The sequence below is a fragment of the Ixodes scapularis genome, unplaced genomic scaffold (genome assembly GCF_016920785.2).
Source record: "Ixodes scapularis isolate PalLabHiFi unplaced genomic scaffold, ASM1692078v2 PGA_scaffold15__6_contigs__length_5221840, whole genome shotgun sequence".
Taxonomy (NCBI): Eukaryota; Metazoa; Arthropoda; class Arachnida; order Ixodida; family Ixodidae; genus Ixodes; species Ixodes scapularis.
The window spans coordinates 2,959,911-2,973,870 of record NW_024609841.1 but is presented as its reverse complement, the minus strand read 5'-3'; positions in this window follow the sequence as shown (position 1 = coordinate 2,973,870).

Here is a 13,960-nt window from a genome sequence, read left to right as displayed (position 1 = left end):
ACTAATGCCATGGCTCGATGTGTCACAGTGCAGTTCCAGAGAAAGCGCAAGGTCATAGTGCACTAGCAGACTTTGCTTTGTAAGTTGCTTTTTAGCTTCGTTGAAGGCTCTCTGGAATTATTTCGACCATTCGCACTTTTTATATTTTCGCAGCAGTTAATGTAGCGGAGGCAGGATGTCGACTGCGTTGCTGATTAACCTTCCGTAGTAGTTCAGAAGTCCCAGAAACGCTCCAAGTTCCTTTTGGTCTTTGGGCGTCTTCGGTTGTAGGATCGAGTCCACCTTCTTGAGATTTGGGTGGATTCCTTGCTTGGGGAGTCTACGACATGTCCTAGGTACTAGATAAAGTTCTGCATGAAGCAGTACGCATGCTGTGTACTTTTTCCCAGTTAACTTGAACATTCTGAAGCCACTTCTTCCCAGTTTGGGACGTCCCCCATTCTTGAAACTTATATTTCATACTTGACTTGCCCGTTGTACTGCATCTTCCCTTGAACCATTCATTCCCTCTGGAACGATGGACTTGCCGGTGTACGTGTTTTCAACGTTATTCCCGAAAGTTTCAACTGGATGTCTGAAAGTACTTCTTGGAACGTCTCCAAGTTGATCACAGTCACGGGAGAGCTTGTGTCAATCGCCATCTGACGACCCTATCGAAAGAACCAGCACAAGCTGGTCCCAGCATCCCAGCTTCATGCTGCATGGGATATTGCTCCAGCATGCCCAATTTGGCATGCTCGACATGCTGGCTGAACTGGTCATGCTGATTAAGCTGATGGACTTCCCCACCAGTTTAACCGGTTTAAATTGGTACATAGGATGAACGAGCCAAACGCTTCAGAAAAGCCAGCTCGGCATCCAATTCAATATTTTTGTACTTGCCGCCTGCTCACATGAGCTCAGGTGCTAGACATCCTCTGCGCTGACCAGAGATGGCCAAATTACTTTCAATAAGTAATTAAATTACATTGCTAATTACTTTTATGAAAACTACAAAATTATATTTAAATTACATTACAGATTACCAGAGACTAAACGTGACGACATTACATTTTAATTACCTTCCAAAAGTAATAAAATTAAATGTCCCCAAAGCTCAGATTTTCCTGTTTACGCCGCAACACCCTTATGCACCAAAAAGTAAACCATACTGATCAGCAGTTTTGCTGGCGCACACAAAATACGATGTGAACATTATGAAAAGCTTCTTATTTAGATGTGACTCAAAGACAGTCGACCCACCGGTTTCGCTGTTCATTCAACGGTGAATGTCCTTAGTCAAAGTGTGACATGTTACCATCTTTTTGATTTAGAAGAAGTTATAGTTCGTATCAATATCTTAAGTCGGGACATGGGAGCTTGCTCTTACAAGGAGTCGTCACGTGAGACGGTTCTCTTCCGCCTTGGACGCAGTCTAATCACCTTCTTGCAGGAGCAGCAGTTTGTGTTTTCCCGGTCATTCCTCTTGAGGGGGCTGGATATTTGCCATGCAGAAGCGTCGCCAGTTGATGAAAGGGACAACGCTAGCTTTCTAACATATGTAGTTTCCCAACATACGGGTGGCGATATCTGCTCGTTTCTTATTCCCGAATAAACTTCCCAAGGAAAGGCAGAGAGGCATACCGCGGACGGCACCTGCTTTGCGCGATTGCCGTCTTTTCTGACCACAAAAAGTAGGCCAAGGATAAGCACGAAACGTTCTGGGGAATTGAGAAGCCATTTGGGGTTAACTATTTATTCCGGTCGCTGGTTGTTCACACTGGTCGAAACTTACGGTTTGACCTTGCTTGACGAAAGAGCCAGAAGGCTAGAGATCCGTTTGTCCTGTCCTCTCAGGTTTTCAAATATGTTGACTTCACTGGCGATGTGCCCTTCGCCATGTAGCCTAAAAGCCGTTCATCTTTAAACTGACAGCGCGGTGGAAGCTACGTGCTCGTTGAAAAAGTCGCACACCTGTCTTTCGCCACGTACTCTAAAAAAAGCCCGTGAGTCTGCTTTCCCGTACAACACTCGGAGAGCCAATCACCTCAACTTACGGAGGCAGCTCAGCGAATGACGATGCCGAAACATATGTTTAGACCTAAAAACGCAGTCTGAGTTATAACATTAAGCAATGCAAGCGTGACATTTTGCATTGATTAATGTAACAACTCAGACTGCGTTTTTTAATCTAAACATATGTTTCGGCATCGTCATTCGCTGAGCTGCCTCCGTAAGTTGCGCTGATTGGCTCTCCGAGTGTTGTGCGCGAAAGTAGACTGACAGACATTTTTTAGGGTGCATAACCGCGCTCTTGTTCATACACTCTAAACAATGCTTGAGCATCTACTTACCCGCAAAACACTCAAAGAGCCAATCTCTACGATCTACGAAATCAGCTCAGCAAATGATGAGGCGGAACATATATTTAGACCTCAAAATTAAGTCTGCGTTGTGGCATTATGGATGCAAGCATGACGCTTTGCATTGAGCAATGCCACAGCGCAGACTTCATTTTAAAGTCTAAACGAATGTTCCGCCTCATCATTCGCTGAGCTGATTTCGTAGATTGCAGAGATTGGCTCTCTGAGTGTTATGCAGGTACGTAGACGCCCAAGTGTGTTTAGAGTGTACTCACGCGCAGGGAAAGGAATAGGTCAGATGATGAAAGCTAGGTGGTTGATTGGTTCTTGTGAGCGCGTAGCTCCCCCCCCCCCGCGCTGTCAGCTAAGGGATGAATGAAGTTATGGTACAGTTGTGATGACGAGACGCTGTGTATCTGTCTTGCGTGTAGTTCGTGAGCGGTGGCTTTACTGCGATGTGTTTACATGTACGCATTCTTTCTTCGCCTCTGCAGACCGCCTTTGTGCGTCTGACGAGGTCTTCGCAAGGCTTTGCTCTCAGATGACCGTCATTCATGTGCTCTCATGTCTATTACACGAAACATCACTAGACACAATAATTTTTCTTTTTTGTTAAAGCTCGCAAACCAACTCCATCATTTGGTGAAAAAGTAATTGCAAAAGTAATGAGTAATTTTGTCGAAATGACTGCCTGGAAGTGATTTCATTACGGTAATGTCATAACTGCCATCTTTGGCGCTGACACAGTACTAACCGACGCACAGACAGTGGTTCTCGGAGAAAGACAAACAATGCTATTAAAACCAGTTTGCTTACCTCTCAACAGGAAAAATTCTAGACGCACGCCAAAAACAGGAAATGACAAAAAAAAATACTACATGGATGAGAGAAGTGAACCTGGGTCCCGCCACTAATGAGGGCGAAGCGGCCTCTTTCGTAGTCGGCAGAGGCGAGGAAATCCGTGTGGCTTGGGTGGCATTGGCGATACTCCTCGGCACCACTCTCATACACGAGCACACGCATGTTCAAAGACAAGAAACGACACCTCAGTCGAGGCGTCCGACTTCTTCCCGCACTGAAGGGACTGCCGCTCGCTGTCTCCTCAAATCTCGCTTTGCTTGCACCGCCTTTCAAGTAGTCTCCAAACAACGCGCACACAGCCGTCCCTTCAAGAATCTGCCCAAGATAGCCAAACGTGTCTCAAATTCTCGGTTCCTACCACTCTCTCTCTCTCTCTTTTCGCACACAAAAGAAGCTCGGGGCGCGCCTGAAGCACCCGGTCGTCTACCAAAAACTAGAGGACAAAGCACAGGACGTGGCCTCGTCCCAGCCCGAGCCGACCATGGCGTGCGCGCTCCCAGCGAGACCAGGTTGACCAGCTCGAACCAGCTTGAGCTAGCTTCCGCACCAGCTCGAACAAGCTTAGCAAGCTTGAACCAACCTCAGTACCAGCTCGAACCAGCTCGAGTGCCAGCTTGCCCAGCTGCGGTACCAGCTCGAACCAGCTTCAACCAACTTGATAGCCACCTAGAACAGCTTAAACCAGCTCGAATCAGTTTAAAAACCAGCTAAGCTAGCTTGACCAGCTTTCTCTTGCTGTTTTTTTTTTTTTTTTTTTTTTTTTTTGTTTCAATAGGAAGGCTTGTTGCAAATCTCCACAGTTACTGTGATGCGTTTCGGGTAGCTTCAGTCGATGAAGTGACACGGAGTTTTGTCTCCCGAGTTCTGTGTAATGAGATGGTTGGTGAAGTTTGGTTTATCTTTTTTTTCCTTGAATCTTGTTGATCTCGTTTCTCGTCACGGTAGAACATGTAGAAGTGTCCTGTTCTTCCGCCTATTCTTCAAGTCTTGTCCCTTGCAAAAGAGTTTTTAGGGTCGTGATTGCGTTTGCAGCATCGGTGACATGGAGTCCTGTTCGTGCGAAATTTTCCTTTTCCCTCGCTTGACTTTTTCGGAAGTGACGTCTTGTATTTCCGCTAAATTTGAAGGCTGGGCGAATTGGTATGACACACTTAGAAGGGGGTTAAAACAGCGCAAACAACGACGGACAGGGCAAGGAACGACACAGACAGAGCGCTGACTCGCAACTAAATTTTTATTGGACTCGACGGTGCAGTATATACGCACAATTGAGAACAAAAAGAAGAAAATCAGCCTGAAAAACACCTTAAACAAAAGCACAAAAAACGAAGTATCACCCCTAAAAAGACAAAGAGCACGCGCTAAAACCAAGTTAATAAAGTGGCCAGAAAATGAAGCTCCTTCCTTGATAAACCAACAGAAGGGCTGCTGACACACCATGACACACAAACTTTCTATTTCTAGAGCCTCCAGAATTTCACGTGTCAGCTGGTTCCGGTGACGTCTAACGACCTCGCACTGTTGGAACTGAGGCTGGCATCTGCAGTTACGGCAATGTATGCCAAGGTGGCCGGAAACCGCCGAAGAGACGTAAGCATGTTCCCTTAGCCTGTCATTGAGTCAGCGACCTATCTGGCCAACATAAGTCCTGCCAAAAGACAGAGGGAGGGAATACACAACTCCCTTAGCGCAGGTGGCTTAACGATTGCAATACCTCGTAGTGCAGGCCGTCGCCTCCCTATCAGAGGGATTAACGGCTCGGCACAATCTAGAAAGCTCGTCAGGAGCGGTGAACAAAACGTCCACATCACATCTGCCTGAAATACGTTCGAGGTTATGGGCCACGCCATGCATATACGGAATGACGGCGAATTTTCTTCTTTCTCGTCCCCTTCTACTGCTGGAAAGGATATCGCTCGTCTCAGGCTAAGTTTTGGTGTCTTTGAGCAGTGACTCAGCAAGAGCTGTCAACATGTGTGAGGGGAACCCAGCGACAGTGAGGCGTTCAGTTTGCTTATCGAAGCAAGGTTAAACTTTGTGAAAGCAAGACCATCGCAAAGCATGTGTGTAGCAGGTCTTCGCTATTGCCCGTTATTCAATTTTTGAATGCGCGGACTCAGAGGGCAGAAGAGGCTTGCCGGCGCGAAGCCGGATGTATAAGATTTTTGGATTTAACATTAACAATGTTCCCGGACCATGTATGCTGGGCTTATGAACCTCGGGCCGGCAAGCATCTCCTGCCCTTTGAGTCCGCGCATTCAAAAATTGTAAAACGTGCAATCGCGAAGACCGGCTACACACATGCTTTGCAAAGGTCTTGCTTTCACAAAGTTCAACCTAGCTTCGATAAGCAAACTGAACGCCTCACTGTCACTGGGTTCCTCTCACACGTGTTGACAGCTGTTGCTGAGTCACTGCTCAAACAAACCAAAACTTTGCCCGAGACGAGCGATATCCTTTCCAGCAGTAAAAAAGGACGAGAAAGAAGAAAATTCACCGTCATTCTGTATATGCATAGGGTGGGCCATAACCTCGAACGTATTTCAGGCAGATGTGATGTGGACGTTTTGTTCACCGCTCCTGACGAGCTTTCTAGATTGTGCCGAGCCGTTAATCCCTCTGATAGGGAGGCGAGAGCCTGCACTACGAAGCATCGCAGTCGTTACGTCACCTGCGCTGAGGGAGTTGTGTATTCCCTCCCTCTGTCTTTTGACAGGCCTTATGTTGGCCAGATAGGTCGCAGTCTCAATGACAGGCTAAGGGAACATACAACGTCTCTTCGGCGGTTTCCGGCCACCTTGGCATACATTGCCGTGACTGCAGATGCCAGCCTCAGTTCCAACAGTGCGAGGTCGTTAGACGTCACCGGAACCAGCTGACACGTGCAGTTCTGGAGACTCTAGAAATAAAAAGATTGGGTGTCATGTGTGTCCGCAGCCCTTCTGTTGCCTTATCAAGGAAGGAGCTTCATTTTCTGGCCACTTGATAGCTTGGTTTTAGCTCGTGCCCTTTGTTTGTCTTTTTAGAGGTGATACTTCGTTTTTTGTGCTTTCGCTTCAGGTGTTTTTCAGGCTGATTTTCTCCTTTTTGTTCTCATTTGTGCGTATATATTGCACCGTTGAGTCCAATAAAAATTTAGTGACGAGTCAGCGCTCTGTCTGTGTCCTTCTTTACCCTGTCCTTCGTTTTTTTCACTGTTTTAACCTTTTATGCATTTCCGCCCTTGCGCCAAGCGATTGACATCATGTGGGTCTTGTTCTTGCTCTTTATTTCCTTCGCATCCTTCATGGCTACCTTCATCGAGGTGGGTAGATCCACCGTTGCCTTGAATTTCAATGTCGGTTCAGCCAGTAGCATTTCAATAATGTTTCCGCCCTTAATATGCCGTAAATGAGCTTGCCTCGAAGTCTGTTTGAGCGCAGCTACGTGCTCTGCGATGGTTTCGGACTCCAGCTCCTTCCGGTGATGGAATTTGTAGAGTTCGTCCGTTTCATTGGGCATCGGGTCGATAATGTTCTGCACCAGTTGAGCGATCTGTACGTACGTCTTGGTGCTTTGTTTGGCAGGTTCCGCCCAGTTCAGTATTAGTCCGTGCATTTCTCGTGCGACGATAGAGAGAGGAACATCGGCTCGCTTTGATTTCTGAATGTAGTACGCAGAGAAGAAGACTTCTATGCTCTCGATGTACGAAGACAATGATTCAGATTTCTGGTCGAACTCTTTCATTTTCCCGATGCGAGGCTATCTTTAGGTTTGAGATGGGGGCGTCAGTCAAGTTACCGCTCTCTCCTTTGTTCCGATGTTGCTGAGTTGTTTATTTCCGTCTTTGTTGCATGGATCCCATCCTCGTCGCCATTGTGATGTACCGGTCAATTTCGGATCGTTGTTCGGGCTCTCTGCCCAGCACCTACGTCTCGGGACTGCTTGACGTGAGCAAAGCTCCCTACATCCGTATGTGCATTTAAGAGACGCGCGTTCTTTTCTTTTCGTCACTCAACCGCGAACAAGGGACCGAACTGGTCCCGAAACGTCGTGTAATTGTTTATGGAACTTTTGGTTAGAGTCCCAATTTTCACTTCATAATTTGGGATAATGCAAGGCTATATCTATTTAACTGTTTAGGTTACAATCGGTGCGTGTTATGAGAAGCCTCTTGTTTGGTCTAGCATCGCGCCCACAGTCTTTGGCTTCCAGGCGTCCCGTGCCTCTCCGTGGCTCCCTCTTCCCCGCCGGCGTCTCCGGTTGCGTCCGCCGTCGTTTGGGCTCAATAGGTCGTGTTTGCTATACGTGACGAACACGCACATAGTACACGACTATATCTTAATTAGTTAGTCCCCTAAATGTGTCGGTTATTCTCCTATCTAATGGTCGCCAAGCTCAAGAAACGCATAAGGAAAACAACATTCTCATAGCACTAAACTCGCTCTTTTTTCTTTTTATATAACAAAGCGCCTTGGATATCTGGTCTATGTATCTCTCTCCGGAAGCAAAACAAATCGCTTCTACGATTATTCCGTGATTTATGCGAGGCTTGTATCTATAAAAGGACCACCCTAAAGAACCTCAAATACGAGTCGGCGGGTTACATGCAATCCGAACACGCAGACCTGGATTAGATGTATGAAGATCTCAAACTTAAAAAAAAAAGACAGCGGAAGTCTGGAAATTAACCGAGTTTACTCGACCATCCAGTCGCGGCTCTCAAGCCATGCACGCGTGAGATAGGCGATGATTGAAGGCGACGCAGGAAGGGTATCGCTTCCTCCGTCCTGGCAGGTGTTAGCTCTACCTGCATAGTTCCCACTCGTGCACTCTCTCTAACCCAATCTGCGTCTTCTCGGCGCAATGCTGGTTTCTCGGCTCCCCGAGCCGGTATTTGGGTCAACTCGACGGTGTTCCATTGCAGTCACCTCTCTCTCTCCCTCTCTTTATCGCCCCTGCGTCCACCAAGCACTGTTTATTTCACGTGCCCACTTCCCACTGCGAGAGGTAAGGGTACCTCCAAGCCGTTCTTGCAATCGTTAGGGAGACCGGGCGGCGCATTAGTCCCTTCCAGAGCGATGCTGCGTGAAATCGGTCTTCTGGTTGACTCAAGCCTCCCCCGTGGCGTATACGCCCATGCAAGCATAGGTGCTCGAGGTGGAGATCACGAGATTCAATCCGCTGCGTCGGGGATCGCCGATTTGATACCGAGCCCCATATTTGGAATGCTTACATCACTTTCAGTATTACCATAGAGTGTGCTAGAGTCGTGAAGTGTTACAGCCAAGCACATATTGCTAAAGCCGTCGTCACACTGCCATCATACAAAAGACATGGCTTTCCCTGCAGGCATGATTACAGAACTGTCTGCGGACACGCCTGCAAGCCGGGGTCACACTGCCATAGAGTTATTATAATGTACGCTACAGGTTCAACTGGCGCTAGTGTGCTGTTGCAAATTGAAGCAGACAGCAAGCAGTCCGAAATTGACTTCCGGTAATGGATTTCTACGGAAAAAAGCGAGTGCATTTCCTCTCTGCGCTCGATTATAAGAGCAAATATCACGAATTTATCATACCTACTAGGCACTTTGGAACATTTCCCAGACATGCAGATGAAATAATTTGTCAGTTACGGCGTTTTTATTTTAAAATCGCGGCATGAAAAACGGTGCTAAAACCGCTTCGTGCATGTATTTATGTGCACTCTCGGACACTGTTAGCGCGAACACGGCGTCGGCGCTTTCCAGCGTAGGGGATATACGTGCCAAACGAACGAAGGACATGTGGAAAACGTTGAGAGACGGCAATAACTACGCATTAACACTGGATGAGTAACTCTGCTTGCAGACGATCACAATAAATTGAAAGTCACGTAATATAGTCTGATTTGCAATAAATAGGTACTGCTTTATTTTTTTTTGCTCATGAATATGTGCGAAGATGCTTGTTCTGTGTTCAAATCATCCAAATCTTTGCAAATAGGGGGAAGGCAGAGAACAGGTCCGCGATAAAAACTGCAGAACATAGGAAATAATAAGAAAACACACCTTTCGTAGCCCACGTATTTTATTCTTTGCGTTTCGAACGTTTTCTTAACCACTCGTAAAGATGCACGACGGGTTCATTTTCATATAGTGAGTGGACAGGCATATTAGCAATATATAAGCACCAACGGAATGCTGGTGAACTTTGAACACACTCTACATTTCTTTCGACCGTTATTTTGCTTAGAATCATCGCTCGTTTCTACATACCTGCCATGGAACAGAGGTTTGGGCCTGGAATATAGCGAAGTTTAACATCGTTCAGTGGTAAAGTAAAAATGATGTAACTAAAGCAATGACGCTTTCCCAATATTAATAAAGGTATATACTATCCGGTACAACCGAAATAACAAAGGTTATTTATGTTATTTTCCGGTGACGAGACAAAATTCACGCGCGTTTTCCCTTAGGAATACACAGAAAGACTGGAAAAGTAGACTGCATGCTGTCTGCTCCAATTTGCAACCGGAAGTCCCATAGACACTAGCGCCAGCTGAGCCTCTAGCGTTTATTATAATAACTCTATGCACACTGCATTATACCAAAAGACAGTCTGCATAGAGATTCGAACAAGAGTCACGGCGTGATGCGTGCTTCGAATGCCGCGTGACAGTGAGTTCAAGGAGGAAACTTGCCCAGGCGGCATTCGATCCACGGATGTTGCGGTGACACGCGTACGATGTATGAGCGGTGTGACACCGGCTTATGCATGCTTTCCACATATCTCTGGTTTGAACGTAGAGATTTTGTGTGACCGTCATGCGAGGAAGAAACAGACAGTGTCTGCGGACTGTCCTTTGCATAGTGTAAGGTTATGAAGCCCTTCAGAGGTGCACAAATGAAAATGGGGGCGCTGCGAAAGCTATGTTTATGTGTTCCGTTAAATCGCTGTTTCATGGCGCCTTTTTCGAGGTCGAGCCACGGACCATTCCAGTAATCGCCTTGTGGTCACCTTTGTCTACTGGATAGCAGCGATTTGAGCATACATGCTTAGTATAGCTCTCCTCCCCGAAATATCGTATGTTGCGCCTGGGACAATAGGGATTTGAATGATGCGAGTATAAATAGAAAAAGCGGATATCGGAACCCAGCTATAAGTGATAGTAGTCTGAACCACGCTCCTTGAGAGCAGAGTTGGAACTAACGCGTTACCTATAACGACCTTACTGATAATGCCTTATTCTTTTTCACTAACGTACTAACATAGTCCTTAGAATCCCAAATGAATAGCTAGTAAAGTAATGTCGTTATTATTTCACGGTATCTCCTATCAAATTACGTTACACGTTACACGTTACTTTTGATTAAAAATGGCCGCATGATTGTTTAAAAATAAAATATTTTCTATTATGTGCACAACGCAAAAGTGCCAAGGGAACCCCAAGAAAGCTATGTATATCGGCGTCGTTTCAAACTCCGTCGGTAGAGTTCCCACAACCGGGTCCAAAAGGCGCGAGATTATCGCTGCGCGGAACCCGCTAAGTGTCCTTGGTGCAGTCTTTGTATAGAAGCTGCTAAGATCACCGTCGCCGTACCCTGAGCAGCCGTCTCGCTGGAAAGAGACATCTTTTTACAAGGCAACAGTCTGCCGCCGCTCAAAGGATTTTTCTTCAGCACCCTTAGCTATTCCAGCTGGTCACATCCATCTCTTCAAAACAAATTTATTCTTGTTCTGCCAGCAACAACAAGAATAAACTAAAATTGGATGCGCTGACATTCCCACGCTTTCAGGCAAAACAAGTCTGTTAGCGGTGGCCGGGTGCTAACCTGTCGTTAATTGGAAATGTGACGTTGCTTTGTGAAGGAATAAAATAACGTTTATTTTACCGGATTAACAGTGATTACATGAAGAGGTCTATTTTGCATCATTTACGTGGCGTAACTGACATCTGGTCGTTCTTTACAGAGCGATTTCTTCTCCCCAGGCAGGTGCTATGGGCAAAGTTCAGTTTTCCGAATCGCAATCGCGAAGCCTCGCATGTTCGAGGATAAACACTACACATCCTGCCGTCAGTGAATCCTTTACTAACCTGATTAATGCAATGTGAATGTCTTTGTTAGTATTTGTGGCGTTATTGAAATTTTGAAATTTGATTATTGAATATTGTTTCCGGGTCCATATCACATGAGCGAATTACGTTTTAGCGAACAGCGACGTTTTAGCGAATCGATGCTTTAGTGAATAACAAGGGCGCTTGTTAACCCCCCCCCCCCCTCCCCTCTCTCTGCGCTTACGCCGCTAAGGGGCGGGAGTCTGCAGCGGCGCTTTGAAAAAAATGTTAACCCACTTGGCCCACCCGTAAACGCCGCTTCACGGCAGCCGACAATTCGCTAAAATGTCATTCGGTGAAATGAGGGCGTTCGCTAAAGCGTCATTTGATCAAGTAAGTTTCTCCCTTGAACAAGTGTATTGTAGGCGAGGTTTATAGAGGCGGTTTATTAAAGAAAAAAACAGGTGTCATATACTAAGAGTGAAACCCAAATTAACGATAAACTAACGTAAAAGTAACGTCCGTTAGTTATGGCACGGAACGACACCGGTATTTTGTTACGTATGCAGAATGGTAACGGAGCTCTGTAACGTGCTATACTTCGTTTCACCTTATGTTGTATGGCAGCGAAGGCTAGAAGCGCGAGCTCATAGCGTTGGCAACCGCTCTCAAGTCACGAGAGCTTGTGCCGCCGAGATGTGCCCCAGAGCAAGGAGCTTGCGCTTGTAGCCTTTCCTGCGGTACATCATAAGGTGAAACAGAGTATACTTTTTATCCATTCCAACGAGCAACGCTATTTCATTACTTATTTACGGTAATGGGCACAGCACTGCTTGGGAGTAGGAAATTTAATTTCATTTTATCCCGTGGAAGCGTAGAAGTAAAAACAATGAAAAGGCAAAAATAAAAAAAATAAGAAATTGGACGAGACATCATTTAACAAATTATTAATAGTATTCCAAAAATCATCTGCGTTAGTAATTCCAGCTATTACTACGGGAAGGCTATTCCAATCGATGGAGTTTTAGTGCAAAGAGGAGGCATTAAAAGATGTCCCGCAAGGATCCGTACTTTTAGTTCGTGATCGGTGAGTGATGAAATGTAAGGTGGTTCTGAAAATGCCGGATACGTAGCAGTAAAATATTAATTTCCATCGCTGTACCGTGATTTATGGGATGTCAACGGGTGAATCCCTTCAGAAAGCGGGCCCGAGAAACATGGCTGCCGCTTTGTCTGCTATGCGTCCCCACCGGGCGCCGAGCTGATGGCATTCGTAACGGTAGTTCCGGTGTTATAACGCACACTATTTCCGTAGCAAGTGCGCCTAAGCAAATATATACACAAAGAAGCATTGGGCGGCGAAATGGTATCAGGGTATCTACATCCGAAGAGACATGCTCGGGCAGAGAGAAGCCGCATTGTGACGCCTGCTTTTCACGAGCCTCCGCGTACTCTTCCAGTGTCTTCGTTTATTTCTTTTGACGTACAGTGAACCCGAGGCCGACATTCGACGTGACAGTTGGGCAGCGCAATATCCTGCGGATCTAAACTAAGACACCGACGATGCTCCCGGAAGATGGAAGGCGCCGATCGACAGTGTTTCACGGTGACCCAAGCAGATTCACAGACGACAATCCGCAAGTTCTGATATTGCTCTTTCTTGTTTGTTCGTTTTTGTTACGAGGTTAATACTGTACGTATGTTCGTTCCTTCCTTTCGCGTCACGCTTTGGCGCCCCTATCTCTCGCGAGTTCCCGTAGAGTCGTTCGGGCGGTGATACATAAGAACGGCTAGAATCGCTTTTGTCGCAGGAAATAGTCTTCGCGTAAGTAATGCCGTTCCTGTCTCTGAAGTTTATTGGTTCTTTTTATGCGGAAATAAACGAACCATTGCTGCCAAAAACTGCCTAATTATGTTTTAAGGGGAGGGGGGGGTGGTGGAGCCTCATAAGCTTCCTGGCTCCGCTACTTGGTCACAGTCTAAAGCGAGCTTAGGAAAGACATCGTTTATAATTTCAGACGTAATATTTAAAGAGAGACAATTAAATTAAATGCTTCTGCACAAAATACGAAGTTCTAAAAGCATCGTCGTTTTTTCTCACAAACCACAGGTAGCATTGGATGGAGGGAGCGCTCGGCCCCGGGTCGGCCTAGGGTGCCTTCATGCGCGCTTTGCTTAGGGTGGTGGCATCTCGCCATTTTGTCACACACGTTTATTTTTATTTTTTGTTCAGAAGCGCGTGAAAGAGCGTGTCCCTGCACGCGCTTGTGGCGCTGACTGTGCTATGGCGACTTTTTGTTTTCGTCGATTTCTTTCTATTTTCCCCGTGAGCGCGGGCTGTCGGCATCGGGTACACTACAAACGGTGGCATCACCCTAGACAGAATTACATTGAGGCACCCTAGGTCGGCTTTTTCTAGGTGACGTAGAAAACCTACCTTTACAGCGTTGATATCAATTGTCGCTGACGGCTTGAGGAGCGTAGAGTCCCTGTATAAAACTACCTACGCTAGCAGAGTTGCGCCTTCAGCCTTGGCGGGTGGCCGTAGCGCCGGCTTTCCTGCACGCCCGGGATGCTTTGCTCGTCACGTGACGGAATTTGGCGAATAGCGGCACCGCGCGCGCCGCCGCGCATGGAAAACATAAAAGGAGGAGAAGGAGGCGAAAGCAGGGGACCAAACTCCGGGGCGCGCGCAACGTCGGCGGAGCGACCGTAGAGGTGGCTTTCCAGCGCTGGAT